This window comes from Calliphora vicina, chromosome 1 (assembly GCF_958450345.1).
Source record: "Calliphora vicina chromosome 1, idCalVici1.1, whole genome shotgun sequence".
Taxonomy (NCBI): domain Eukaryota; kingdom Metazoa; phylum Arthropoda; class Insecta; order Diptera; family Calliphoridae; genus Calliphora; species Calliphora vicina.
Window position 1 is genome coordinate 126,583,248 of NC_088780.1, and position 15,539 is coordinate 126,598,786.

Here is a 15,539-nt window from a genome sequence, read left to right on the forward strand (position 1 = left end):
GCGCATATAATTAAGTATAAACTGTGGTTTTATGATGAATAGCTATGGAAAACCTCAAAAGTTGACATAAACTTAATGGAAGTAAGAAAAACAAAAAAGATTCATAGAAATGTGGCCGTTTTGAAAGGAATGCAAGAAGACATGACAGCAACAACAAAAAAATGATTTTTAAAACCACTAAAACCCTAAAAAGAAACATGGAAATAACAGCCAGCCAAGTAAAATTGACAAATGGAATAACTTAGACGTGCGTTAGAGAGTGGAAAGCAGAGAGTTGTTAGTTTGCAGGCAAATACTTAAAAAATAAGACTATTTTCAAAAATACTAGTGCGCTTCGCCGCTCAAAAGCAGTAAAATGAAAATAAACTGATACATAAACGTGGCTGTAAGTCGATAAATACTGATCCAAATGGAAAAAGGACCAGCCACATAAAAATGGCTATAAGTCGTAAGTAGTGATCCAGGACAGGGTTTTTTCATATACAGAATAAAGAAAAAAGTTAAATTTTACTCAGTTACATAAGAACCTAATTTTATGTTTCTGCACGCAGAGAAAAAATATAGTTGTGCATGTTTGCTGTAACTATTTCAATATTTTTACAAGTTGTTTAACAATATTATAGTAATAGTCGCTATTTATATGATTGTGGTGACCATAATATGGTTACGATTCACATGATTACATCAAACATATGTATGGTTACAGTAATATTTGTAATATTTGTATTTGTAACAATCATTATTAAGATGTAGGACTTACCATATTATGTTATTCTCGTCCTATGGTTATCATAATCTGAGAACATATTATTATATAATGATTCGTCATATATATATTTGAAACATATACTTGTTTACCTTAACCATGTATATGATTGATACAATCATGTCAATCGTAAATTAACCATATTATGGTTACCACAATCATATAAATAGTTACTGTTAATATAATATTGTTAAAAACTTTGAAAATTTTGTTTGCCTAGAGCTAAAACAAATGTAATTAATAGGGTATTCGTTCGACTAATGATCGTTCGATTAATCGAATAATTTCTTACGAATAATTATTCGAACAATTTAAAAATGGCCATTTTCGAATAACGAATAATTCGAACAATTTTATGTAGAATAATCGAATAAAACGAATAAATGTTCATATATATTTTTAATTTATTAAATTGCTTAAAATTTTTCATAATTTCAAATTTAAATAAGTAATAATGACTCACAAAACTTGTATTGTTTCTGAAATTCGACAAATAACTAAAGACAAAGGGACGTTCGATCACTTTAAATGAGTGTTCCGATAGCTCCTTCTATATATATATAAATATTACTGCAAGAAGTTACAATTCTAAAAACAAATCTTTAAAAATGTTTAACTTAGGACTTGAACCAATGAAAATAAAAGGTACAGAATAAAATATTTGTTATTTAGCTGGCAAAATATTAGAAGAATCGCAATTAATAATCAAAATATTAACTTAGATTAAAGTGGAGTTGAATGTGATTTTGAAACGGTCGTCGAAAGTGATATTGAGGATGACATTTATAATGATAACGTTGAAATATACAAAGGCCATGATCTTAAGATATATGTATGTATATAAGTAGTGTTATTAACCGCGTACTTACGTGTTGCAAAATATTTAATAAATCGAATGATAAACAAAAATATTGCAAACTAACGTTTTGCTGCAAGAAAAGCATGGAGTTCGTCCTATACATGATCATCATTGAACATCTTTGTCTAACATGGTAATAAAATTTTTGCGTATTTATAAATACGTCAATCATGCACTGTCTGACTTCAAATTAGCCACGTTCACTGACAATGATATCAAACTTTGGACAGATTTGTGTAATTCCCTAGACAACTTGATTAAGCAAAGATTCGGATTTCTGATATAACTTGAGGATATAATACAATTTGTTATAAATAATTTAGATAAAGTAAATAATTTATTTACTAAAGAATTATTTACTCATTTTAAAACCGGACCTAAAAAAGTTCTTAATACGTTTATATTGTACTTGAATTCAGGATCCAAAACGGAAACTATAGTCAATTGTTTTGTAGATTGTTCGGAAGTTAATTTGATAGGAATATTTTTGATGATAATTTAATGATGGACTTTGTTTTCGAATGTTTTTTAACATTATCAATACTTGAGTTGTTAACTTTAACGTTATTTTTTGTTTTTCAAAACTTCATTCTTTACTTTTTTAAAAAAATTTAAATTATTCGAATAATTCGATTAATTTTATTCGAACAAGTTAAAATTTCTCATTCGAATTATTCGTTTTATTCGAACAAGAGAATAATTCGAATACCATAGTAATTAATGAATAATTCCTATCTAAATTTTCTATCGAAGGTAAAATAATAGAGATATTAGTGATTTTTTGTTAAATTTGAACTATTTTTTTTTCATGCTAAATTTTTGGGGTACTTTAAAATAAAATTCTTCATAAATGCGAAATTAACCCTAGGCTATCTTTTGTTGTGTCTTATTTGTGACTTTCTAGTTGAATTTTCCGTTTTGGTGTATTCAGGGACTTATAGTAAAATTTCACGGACAATATTATTGCGGAACATTTTAACCCCTTAAATGCCTGTTTTAATGGTGTTTTTTGCTCTTTTTTAAAAGAAGGACAAAAAAGACCCATGCCTTGAGGATTTAGAGGGTTAACATATTCTACAAAAATGTTCTCCCTAATATTTTACATAAATTTGCTGGATACATTTTATACCTAAAATGTAAGGATCACATGGTTTCTTATGCCGAGTAGCTTTAACCCCCCCTCAAATGAAATTCAGATGTAAACTTTCAAAACGCCGATACACGTGTCTTTTTTTTGTCTCCTCTATCAAAATTTATTGGTCGGACCTTGTAATTTTGTAAAAAAATTGATTTTGTTGTATAGTGTAATAAGTTCGTTCGAAACATTGTTGTCCAAATATATTAAGTGAAATAAGTTTATATCATACGTGACTTAAAATGGAAGTAATTTTTAGGTACATGTAGAAAAATACGAAAATTTGCGAATCGGGGGAGGCGTTATGTTTTCTTTAAATTTCTTACACTAAACCAAATATTTTTCCTTTACAATCCGAAATTGTTAAATAAAAACAATCAATGGATGATTTTGTAATAAATAAAATTTAATATCGTACGTGACAGATTTTTCTCGTATAGCTAAACAATATATATTCTGTAAATATATGTACAAAGACTAGAAAAATAAATAGAAAATATATATTCGGTTTCAATAAACAAGTTGATAATGAAAAAAAAAACAATCAGAGTCAAATTTATTCCATGATACATGCTAATAGGGAGCTTAGTTATCGCCGCCATTTTCTCCTTAACTTACCAATTAAATGAAAAAATTAAATATAGTCAGTTTAAACTATTATTTTTGCCCTTAAAATGTTGTAAAATGCTGTCTTCTATTCAAATCATCTTGAAAAAAGTTTGAAGGATTTTTGGGCTTTCAGTCGTGGTAGTCATTCACGTGAAATTGCCCATATGAAGAAAGGAACCTATATTCCAAATTTCACTTCCCTATCTTTTGGCACTGTTGGATCAGTCAGTCACTCAGTAATGTTCCTCTTTATATGCACATATATATAAATATACAAATTGAAAGCAGTATTTATGTATACAATAAACAAAAAAAATAGTCCTTTTTACAAACAACAACAATACAATACTCACACATAAACATTTTAATAAATACAAAGCCAGAAGCAACCACATTGACAGTGTAACTAGAGTTTCCAAAAATAAAAACTGAGGAAATTTAAAACTAGGGTTCCGGTTTTAACAAATTGAAAACCTAAAGGATTGGTTTTTATACTTAAATACTTATTATGATATTAAAGATACAAGAATCATTTGATAATATAAAAATAAGCTTTAAAATTTGAAAACTCTACAATTATTTTACAAAGTAGATGAGTTTGTAATTGTCTAGTAGTCTAAACTTAACGTTTTTTGAAGCAATTATTGAATAACAAATACATATTTGCTCAATTCACAATTGGTGTTGTAGCGTTGTATCGTTGTATGTCGTAATTATTTTTATTAAAGTTTTGTTTTTGTTTCGAAAAATTTGTTTGAAAAATATTTATGACATACAACGCTACAACACTACGACATCAATTGTGAATTGGGCAATTATATAATGAAATAAAACATTAGAAGGATTCTTTCTTCATTGAGTTATGAATATTTTGTCTATTTTAATTATCTTTTCTGTGTCTCAGTTACTATTACTTGTTTTAGAACATGTCTTTATAAAATTTTAATTTCACAGTTAATTATATGCTAGAGTGCAATTATTACCCGCATTAACACGAAGTCTGGTTATGTCTTAACTAATAGTTATACTGACAGTTTTCATACAAAAATAATTTTAAACGACAGTATAACTATTATTTAGCAACTAACCAGACTTCGTGTTAATGGGGGTTAGAAGAATATTGTGGATGATTTTGTCTGCCTTCTTTTTATCCAAATAGATGGAAATTAACTTAATTTTGAATTTTTCTGTTAAAAATATTTGAGCCATAAAAAACCGCGATTTCCGTTAAAACCAAACACGAAACTCTAAGTGTAACTGTAGCAACAGTACCTGGGCAGTCTAAGATATAGTTTAGATTAGAATAGATTTACAAAGTATTTTGCAATAGCATTGTAAATTTAACAAAATACTTGCTGAAAGCCCTCGTTATAATAGTAGTGTTTGTAAAATCCCACACCCTAAGTTAGACTGTCACATCCCACCAAATCTAGTATTTGAGTGTTAAATTTTTTATATTTTCCCTTATTCTTTGTTGTCTCTTAGTTTAAGCCTTTCTGATACAGAAAAAAAAGATAAAAAAGAGACTCGACACGACAACAGCAACATCAACATCAGAGTAAAAGCAGCAACACCACCCAGCAGTATGTATCAATGTATCCCTTTGTTGGTCATTTTATACATTCCATGTATTCTAGCGTGAAGACAATTGCCACTGTAGTCTCTCTAAGTCATGTAGAGTGTAGTCACTTTTACCGTTTATTTTTTACCGCACTTTTTTGTAAGTAATTTATACAAACTGGTTTTATACGAATTCTGCTGATATAATTATCATACAGTTTATTTTATTGTCTCTAAGTAACCTACGGTGTCGTCACTTTAAACGTTTGTTTTGTGTTTTGAAAAGGTAGTTATTTTGCCAATCATAAGTAATTTATTGGAGAGTTGTGGGAGGAAGGTTTGGTTTTAAGCAATCGGTCATTGGACTGTCTATGGGGTGTCTTTTTTACTAGCTATTTGAGGTCAATTATCACCTGTACATATTTAAATAACTAGTTATGTAGCTGATAAAGAAATCAGTTAGGTAGCTAGTAAGGTAAACAGTCAACTAACCATCTGATTAGGACATGCCTGTATTAAAATAACTAGTCACGTAGCTCGTTATGTAACTAGTTGACACCCTAAGTGATAGGTAAAATCACTAGTTCGGGACAGTCTCCTAGAACTTTTGGGTAACGACAATGACTAAAAATATACATACATCAACATTTGAAAGACACTCTGGATGTAACTGAAACACACATTTGTATGGCTCTATGTATAATTTTCTATGCCCCAAACTAATAGTGGTGAAAACAAAAAAAAAATATTCAGCTTGAGGGGCAATTGAGGCAAACTACAGAATGTGAAAAAAGAAACTAAACAGTAACAACCAAACGAAGGGTAAAAAATGAGAACAAATAGAAGACATTGATGCTTAAACAGAAAACCAGCCAAGAGGCAGAGAGGCAAGCAGGCAGCAACAGCAATAGCAGCAGTCAGGGAGCAGCTGCAATACAAACTTTTGTGGCATGTTAAGACTTGGCCTTGAGGCAATTTTAAAACATGAAAAATAGGTCGTTACAAACGTTTAAAATGCTAAACACTATAATTTATAACATTTTAGTGGTTTTAGCATTTTTTTCTCCCCCTCTCTTTAACTTCCCTTTATCATTTTCTCTACGTACTTCAATACCTTTCGATGTATGTGTGTGTTTGTGTATATATTTATGTATGTGTGCTAAAACAAACTTAATAGTTTTGTTATCCTTGGCCTAATGTTGAATAGTGTTCGTAACATTCAGCATGAGTATCATAATGATGATGATGATGTCGATGTTTTTGCTGTAGCTGTTAGTATTAGTTAGTTGGTTAGTAACTGGCAATCCTTTCGTTGTCGTTGTTGCTGCTGTAGTTGAGTAAAAGTATCCTTAATGATGGTTGTTATTTTCGTAGTAAAAATGATTTTGTGTGCGGAAGTATTAACTTTTAAACACATGCAATAATTATTCATACATATATACCATTTCGCATGTGAGTCACACATTTTATGGCCAACATTTTAAATAAAGATAGTCTTTTCTGTCTGTGATTTGTTAAAGCATAAAAAATAGTAATACTAAAAAAAACCTAAAATTTAAGTAACACTAATACTAAATGTTTATAGTTTAACAAAGATTGATTAGTGATGCATAACACACATCTAATTTAACTTGATTTCTTAAAATGATTCCATTGGTGCTTAGCAGCGCTGTGATTTTAAAATGCGGTATTTTTTTTTCAAATTTTTTGCTTATATTTTGAAAAATTCATACAACATAAATTTATGCAAAGCAGTGGTGGCCAACAAGAGAGTGCTTAAAATGCATATGTAGTAGTGAAAAAATAAAAGAGTACACAAATGGAAATGCGTGTGTTTTGCACTGAAAAAATTGTATGAAATTGTTTTTGTTTTGAGTTTACTTTGTGTTTTTACTCAGAGCATTCGTACTCTGAGTAAACACTCTAACTACCCCGGGCAAAGTGTCAGATTTGAGTAATCTAGAGGGACTAAAGTCTGAATTTTAAAAACGGGTAAAGGTAATTCAATGATTTTTGAAACACAGTTTTCCTACGATTTGATACATTTTTGGAGAAAAAATTGAGTTGGGCGTGGCAATATTACGCCTACCTCCCATACATATACCATACACCACCATAGTGGGGAGGGTATAGTTGGTTATTTTTGCTAATGTTTATAATGTGCGAAGATATTGTCCTAACATGCACCTCAGAGTATACGAATCTGCTCAGGATCACTTTCTGATTGTTTTTAGCGATGTCCGTCCGTCGGTCTGTCCATCCATGTAAACCTTGTAATCTAACTACAGGTCGCAATTTCAAAGATAATTCGACAAAATTTGGTACAAGATTTTATACAAAGCTTATTGAATTTGATTAGAATCGGTTCATTATTTCTCCTAGCCCCCATACGATTGCCCTATCTGAAAATAGTTAAACTCTCATAAATATCTAAGCTATATAGATATCCAAATCAAATTCAGCACAAATAAGTTTCATATAAGCCAAATTTTGTGACGATTGCTCCATAATTAGTCATAGCTCCCATATAAGGCCCACTTCCGAAAATCACTTTAACTAGCATAAATCTCTTAAAAATATTGGTATACACATAAAATTTATTCCAAATATATATGCAAAAGACATTTCACCAAATTATATTACGATCGGTCCATAATTGGTCATAGCTCCCATGTGATGCCCACTTCCGAAAATCAACAGCAACGGCTCCCAGACTTTATGGACTTTCTAAAATTCATAAACAAAAGTCTACAACTTTGTCGTTTCCACATATAAAATCAAAAACACGGTCATGTCTTTTTGCTTTTTTGAAAGCCAAATTTCGAAAATTTCATTACCAACGACTTGTTTGGTCATGATGCTTTTATGGGTCAAAATTTTCCGGGGGTGAATTGGTGTGGATTTTCTTTTTTTGTTTCTAGAAATAGAAAGGATAGTCAACGCTACAGTAAAAAAAATTTCACTAAACTCAACGGAACTCTGTAACTATTTTTCTATTGAAAACTTAAAAAAAAATCTTACCTAAAAAACTGCCAAACAAATTTCGCTGGCTTTATTTTAAAATGCAGCGAAACTGTTATTTAGTAAAAATATTGTAGTCTAATATTCAAAAAGAATTTTAAAAAAATAGCAATAAACAACAAAATTCAACGTATTCAAACATTGATTATTTTGAGCAAGAACTATTAAAAATGTTTAATGTCAATAAAACATCTCAATATCTGATACTGTTATATTGTTGTTATTTACATGTTTTGTTTTAAAACTTGTTTTTTTAAATACCGGTTTTGTTGTTTATTGTAATCAATAATTTTTTTTAAAAAAAAGAAATTTTTGATTTTAGTTAAATCCCTCTAAAACAATGAAATCTGACACTGTTCCGGGGTAGTGTTTGGCCACCAACGATTCAAGGTATTGGCCATTGTTAGCTATGAACTACGCCAACAGAACAGCTCATCTTTTTGAGGCCAGGCTACTATGTTCTGAAGTAGAGAAAACGTGCAGCATCAATCGAAACAAAAAATACTCGGACAGGGCAAGGTCTGGACTATAAAGCGGTTGAGGCAAAACTTCCCAACCACTTCATTATAAATAGTTTTTTAAAATTTATTGCATAATGTGGTCGAGCGTTGTCATGATGGAATATTACGGTTTCATGACTGGCCGCATATCCAGGGCGTTTTCAGGTTCAAGGTGGTCTGGCGAGATTTCAGTAGCAAGGACCCACGAAATACAGTGCATGACCTCAGCGACACGGATATTTGGCTTTGGTATCAATTTGACTGAATGGTTGGGCTTCACGTACAATGTCTTACGCTTCGGGTTATCGTAGTGTATCCATTTTTCATCACAAGTAATGATTCGATACAAAAATTATTTTCTTTTATAGCGTACAAACATCATTTCAGACATTCAAAGTCGTCTTTTAACGTCTCTCTGCTTCAATTATTATGGAATATGACAAATTTATAAATTGATACCATATGAATGATCATATATCGTCACATTTAATGCAAATGGAGGTAACTACACAAAAATTCAAAATTAAGTTTTTGATTGATTATGGTTCCTTTTATCAAACTAAATGCTCACACAAATTTTTAGGCCCCTGCGTTTTCATCCACTTTCAATAGGCTTAGGCCCTGGGTTTACATGCACAACCAGCCAGACGGAAAGACAGACAGACATCATTTAATCGACTCAGAAAGTGATTCTGAGTCGAACGGTATACTTTAAGACTGTTGTTAGACTAATATCTTTGAATGTTAAAAAACTACTGTTAGAAATTCTGTATATAAACATGTTTCATCGTTAACTTTGCAAATGTTTACTTTTTATTAAAGTTTATTACTGAAATACTTTGTTACTTTAAACATCAAAATAAAAAAAATGAATAGTAAAAATCTTAAAAAGCTAGTCCAAATTAACATAAAGTTGTAGTTAAAAAATTATTTTACTCAGATTTAACTTCCGGCTTCGTTGTTATCCCCTACTTCTGGTCTTTATTGTTGCATGCTGAAACATGCTGTTATACTCTAACATCAACACAAAACGACTATTTAATTGTTTTGTGTGTGGAAGTGTTTTTTTTTAGGTATTTTTTTTCTTTTTCATTCTCAAACACAATGGAGTATAATAAGGACATGACTTATTACTATGCAAGAGACTATTTATTTCCTTGGCAGTTTTTGTGTATTTCTTGCAGGGTTCCTGCAATTTCTTTTATTCCTTTATCTTACATCTTTCTTTTTGTTTTCATTATTTTTTTTTTGTTGGTTTTTATGTACTGTTTAACATATTTCATCATATTATTTAGTATTTCATATGGGCAATTCCATGTCATCGTACGTGACATTTGTACGCCTATAGAGTGCAATTGATTTTGCAAATATAAGAGTATCTGATAAATAATTTGGTCTTTATGTTTCATTCATAGGGTATTAAATTTTAAAAAAATAATAATTTCATTCGAAACATTGTTGTACAAAATATCGAGCGAAATATCGGTATATCAAACGTGACATACAACGGAAGTTTTATGTACCCTTCACCAAAATTTACTTTAAAATAAAAATTTTAAATATATTTAGGTAAACAAAATTTAATTTTTTTTCCAGTAGTTTTTTCGAAATTGTGTATTAAAATTTTTTTTTTTAAATTTAAAATTTTTTTTTTTTAATATTTAGTGAAAAAAATTTTGGTGAAAAAAAAAAATCGTGTTAAAAAATTTTTTATATACGTCGTTGCACAGGTATTTGAAATATCTATCATTAGATATCCATATTGTCTATATTAATGATTTAGTAATCCAGATATGGGTCAAAAATAGGTAAAAAATCGAGGTTGTCCTGGTTTTTTCCTTGTATCTCAGCCATTTGTGGACCGATTTTATCGATTTTAAATAGCAACCGAATTTCGGAGATATTGATGTATCATTCGTGTATGTAAGTTATTTGGGGGCTTCATAAAGTTGATTTCAACACACAGACGGACAGACGGACATGGCTATATCGACTCCGCTATCTATAACGATTCAGAGCAGTAGAAATTACAAACGGAATGACAAACTTACATATATATACCCATGCCACTCATGGTGAAGGGTATTATAAAATATAGTCAGTTTAAACTATTATTTTTGCCCTTAAAATGTTGTAATAAGCTCTAAATACTTTCACATACTTAGTAAATGTTAGTGTTGTCTTCTATTAAAATTATCTTGAATAAAAGTTTGTGTTTTTTTAGTTCTGGTTGTGATTTTCGTGGAATTGCCCATTAGTATGTGTATGACAACTTTTACATTGTCTATTTATATTTTCTTTTTGTACAGAAAGAGCAAATGTAGTTGTAAAAAACACCATGGTGGGGGTAAAAAATTTAACAAAAATGATGAAAATCATCATTTCCTGAACATAAAATAGAAACTGTAACGGATGAGAAAAAATGCTCAAAAAGTTAAGGAAATCTTTTGTGTGCCCTACTAAACGAATTGGAAATTCCCTACAGTAATATGAAATATAAAAACTAAGAAAAATTTAAAAAAATTTTTTGTTTTTTTCTAATTAATTCGTTTACTTAGTCATGTTTTTCCGTCAAAGTACACTTAGTATTCAGTGTTCTGAAATAACTGGCAAATGTAAGGTTTTATTTAAAATGTATTTTAAGTTCAGAAGAGTATCTGTAATTTTAAATAGTCCGCTGACAACCTTTTTACAAACGCTTTTTTTTTAAATTTTTTTGATGATTCTACTGCCAACTTTTTTACTGCAGGAAGTTGTCATCGTTGCTGTTTTTCTTCTTTGTTGTTTTTATTTTATGTCGCTCTCCATTGTTTTTTGTGTTTAACTTCATTTGAAATTCCAAGACCATTGTAATCATAAATACTCATGTCGCTTCATACTCGGTGATGTTTTCATATTTCCTCTCTAAATGGTATAAAATATGAAAAATGAAAAGAAATGGCAAAATAAAGAAACTGTAGGAAAAGAAAGGAACAAGTAAATAAAATTATTTCATTTGAAGTTTGTTTCATTTCTAGTTTATACCTTACAAATGTTTGCCAGTCATTTACAGCTAAACCCAGAGTCAATGAATAAATGACTGACTCTCTAACTGACTGACTGAATGCAAAAACTAAAAAAAAAGTAAATCACTGAATTGAATGTGTGTTTGCCCTTCTTTTTTTTTTTTCTTGCCAGATACTATACGGGGTTACACAAAAGCTTTACATTTCTAAGGAATTATATTCGTACATATAGTTACTCTGGCTCTGTTTTTAATGCTCTCTTAATTCAAAATAAACAGTTTTATGCCAGTGCAAAAAGTATTATGAAAAAAAAATACAAGAGAAAAAATGGGAATTATTAAAGTATAAAGTTTTTTTGTTTTACTGCATTAACGTGATGACAAATGTCATGCAAAAATGCAGGACAAGATTTTATGGCGGATGTAGAGAAAAACATTATTAAAAAAAATATTTTTATTTCTATTTAGCAACTTGCATAAATGTTGGCATTTTGGCCAGACAGTCTCAAATAGCTGAAATTTAAGTAAAATAAAATGCAGGACAAAAACGAATTAGAAATGATCTAAACAAAGTTGTTGAAATAAACTCTTAAGGTGTTAAATATTTTTTTAAGTTTAATTTAGTAGACAATAACTTATAATGTTATTCCTTGGACGCCCTTATAATTTTTAATTTAATTATGTTTATCAAAAACGCATTGTTCCATTGCTCTAGAAAAAACAAAACAAATATGAAAATATATAATTTAATTATTGTTGAATTATACAACTACAACCAATTCATTAAAATTAAAAAAAAGAAACAAAATATTTATTACTTACCATAAAAGTTAAATCATAAAGCTATGAGTATGAGTAATATTAATTAAATATTACTCATGCGTTATAATAAAAAGCATATAATGTACGTGTACATTTTTTTTTTATTATTTTGTGCTAAATTGTGTTATGATTTTATAAACATTATTGTATAAATAAAATACAGTAAAGTCTATTAACAATTTTTGTATAAATAATGTCAATATAGTTTGAAGATATGAAAAATTTGGTTTTTAAACCATTTATAAAATAAAAATTTCATTATGAATAAGCTATCTGCTCTGTTATTGAGAGATTTCACTGTATTTTGAAATAATATTTAAAAAATTCATGTATATTAGGGCTACTCATGGAAAAGTTACACAAACTAGCTACTGTTATTGAATTTTATTTTAAGATACTATTGGGAGAATCCCGCGAAAAGAGACATAAAACAGCAGTTTTCGGATTTCTCATCATTGAATTTAATGAAATTGACCACAGTTATTATGCACTGATAGACTAAACTATGTCATGTTAAGTTTTTTTTTTAAAAAAATGTTTAAAACATTATAGTAGATTACTTTAAAACCACGCAATATACAAAATTAGGTTTGAATTTATTAAACTTTTATGAAAAAAATTTAATTTCTGTCAAAAGTTCAAAATTCAATTATTGAGTTAGGAAATTCAATCCCCTAATCCCCCAAAAAAATGTTTAAAGTAGTAGTAATGCACCAAACTAAAAAATTTTGGTTCATAAATTTTAAAGTAAAATAGTGTCCTGCTTTAAAATTTTTGGAAACTATACTTTCCTAGTTTTAGAATTTCGGTATTTAGATGCAGGCAATGACAAAAATTATCAATCCGTTAATCAAAAAACCTTTTATACTACAAGAATTTAAATTTTAACATTTTCTTCACTAAAAATCACTAACTCATGAAATTTCCAACATTTTTAAGAGGTTTATGCTCATTAAAGTGATTTTCGAAAGCTGACCTTATATGTGAGCTATGACTAATTATGGGCCGATCAATATCAAATTAGTTGACATTATGTCCGTATATATAAACTTATTTGGAGTGCAATTTGTGTAGATAATAATAATAATTTATATTCGTGATAATAATTTATATTCGTGAGTGATTTTTGGAAGTGGGCCTTATATGGGAGCTATGACCAATTATGGACCGATCACCATGAAATTAGGTCGTGTGATTTATGTCTATATGAATGTTATTTATGGTGAACTTGTGTGTATACCAACATTTTTAAGAGATTTATCTACGCTAAAGTGATTTTCGGAAGCGGGTCTCTATGAATTGAATGATGAATTTTGTATATATAAAACTTATTTGGAGCGAAATTTGTGTAGGTACATATATAAATTAAACAGTTATGACCGATAAAGTCCAATTTCGAGAGGAAATTTGTATGGGGGCTAGATGAAATAATGGACCAATTTCTACCAGTTTCAGTAGGCTTCGTCCATGGGCTGAAATAAATTTATGTTCAAAATTTTATCGAAATATCTTCAAAATTGCGACCTGTACATTGCGCATAAGGTTTACATGGACAGCCAGCAAAACGGACATCGTTTAGTCGACTCAGAAAGTGATTCCAATATTTTTGGGCGAACATCAGCACAATTGCCTTATATCCTCCACACTATGGTGGTGTACGATTTAAAGTGTCTAAAAATATGTAATTTTAATGAAAAAGCCAAACAATTTTCAATGAGCTCTGGAATGATTCGCTTCATAATTTGAAATTTTGTCGTCATCTAAAAGTTCAGTTTCTGGCTGAACTTATGCTCGCTCTCTTCCTCCAATAACTGTTGAATTTGCTCTTTACGGGTTTTAAAAGTTCCAGATGATATTATCATGGAACAGTAGGCATTTGATTTGTGTTTGAGAGATTCATCAACACAAAACTAATAAGAAATATAAAATATGGAAACAATTTTACTGACGTATTGTTTAGGAGACACTACAAATATATAACGATAATAATGAGGTGGTTGTTTCTCAGACAGCTACTTAAATAATGACGTGGTGGTCTATTAGACACTTTTCTGCTCACAACGTCGCTTTCCTCACACTAACTTACACATGAAAACGTAGTAAGAAGTAGTACTGTAAACGTAAAAGAAGATAATTGTATAATAACGGGGGAATCCCATTTTTATTTTTGTTATTGTCTGTTACACTACCACATCAGTCGCATAAGTTATTCTTTTAAGGACATCCCTAATGCAAATATTTTAGTATGTATTTCGTATACGTATGACTAAGATTAACTCCAGACAGAATTAAATATTAATTATACGCCATCAACATTTTTATTATGGTGATCAAATGAGCGTCTACAAACACAAATTTAAACCGAATGTTATGTATTATTTATATATTATAAAAATGCTTGAACATTAATAAAAATTTATAAAATTAAGAGACAAAATATGTGAAAATTACATATGGAATTGCATCTATCTAACAATGTGCATATATATCTAAAGAAATTAATCAAAATCCTTTATGTTTATTAACATCTTTAATAATTTTTTAATGACACAATTTCTTTATTGATGTTTTCTGTTTACTTTAAAAGCAAAAATATCTTCAAAACTGTTTCTTTAGTTTCAGTATAACCAAGTTTTGCAAAATTATTGTTATTATGGCACATTTTCTTGAAAATTTCGTTATAAATATATTGACATTAAGTATTATATACATTTTTGTTATACACGCACAGACAAAATATAGTTGTGCATGTTTACTGTAACCATTTAAATAGTGTTATAAGTTTTTTAACAATATTATAGTAATAGTAACTATTTATATGATTGTTGTAACCATAATATGGTTAATTTAAGATTCACATGATTGTATCAACCATATATATGGTTACAGTAAATAAGTATATGTTTGTGACAACCATATTTATGATGAATAATTTTATCATAATATGTTGTTGTCAGATTATGATACCCATAAGCCGAGTGCAACATAATATGGTAAGTCCTTCATCATATAAATGGTTGTCACAAACATATATTTGTTTACTGTAACCATATACATATATGGTAGATACAATCACGTGAATCTTAAATTAACCATATTATGGTTACAACAATCATATAAATAGTTAGTATTACTATAATATTGTTAAAAAACTTGTAACACTATTTAAATGGTTACAGTAAACATGCACAACTATATTTTTTCTCTGCGTGTAATTAAAGGACTCGCAACACAAACTAAACAATTTACACATACATGTATGC

The 15,539-nt window shown here is 29.2% G+C and overlaps 1 protein-coding gene across 1 annotated transcript in view; it reads left to right on the forward strand.

Annotated features, from left to right (window-relative positions):
• Positions 1-15,539, forward strand: part of LOC135952597 (uncharacterized) — a 234,651-nt gene that overhangs the window by 112,832 nt on the left and 106,280 nt on the right. The window lies entirely within an intron of this gene.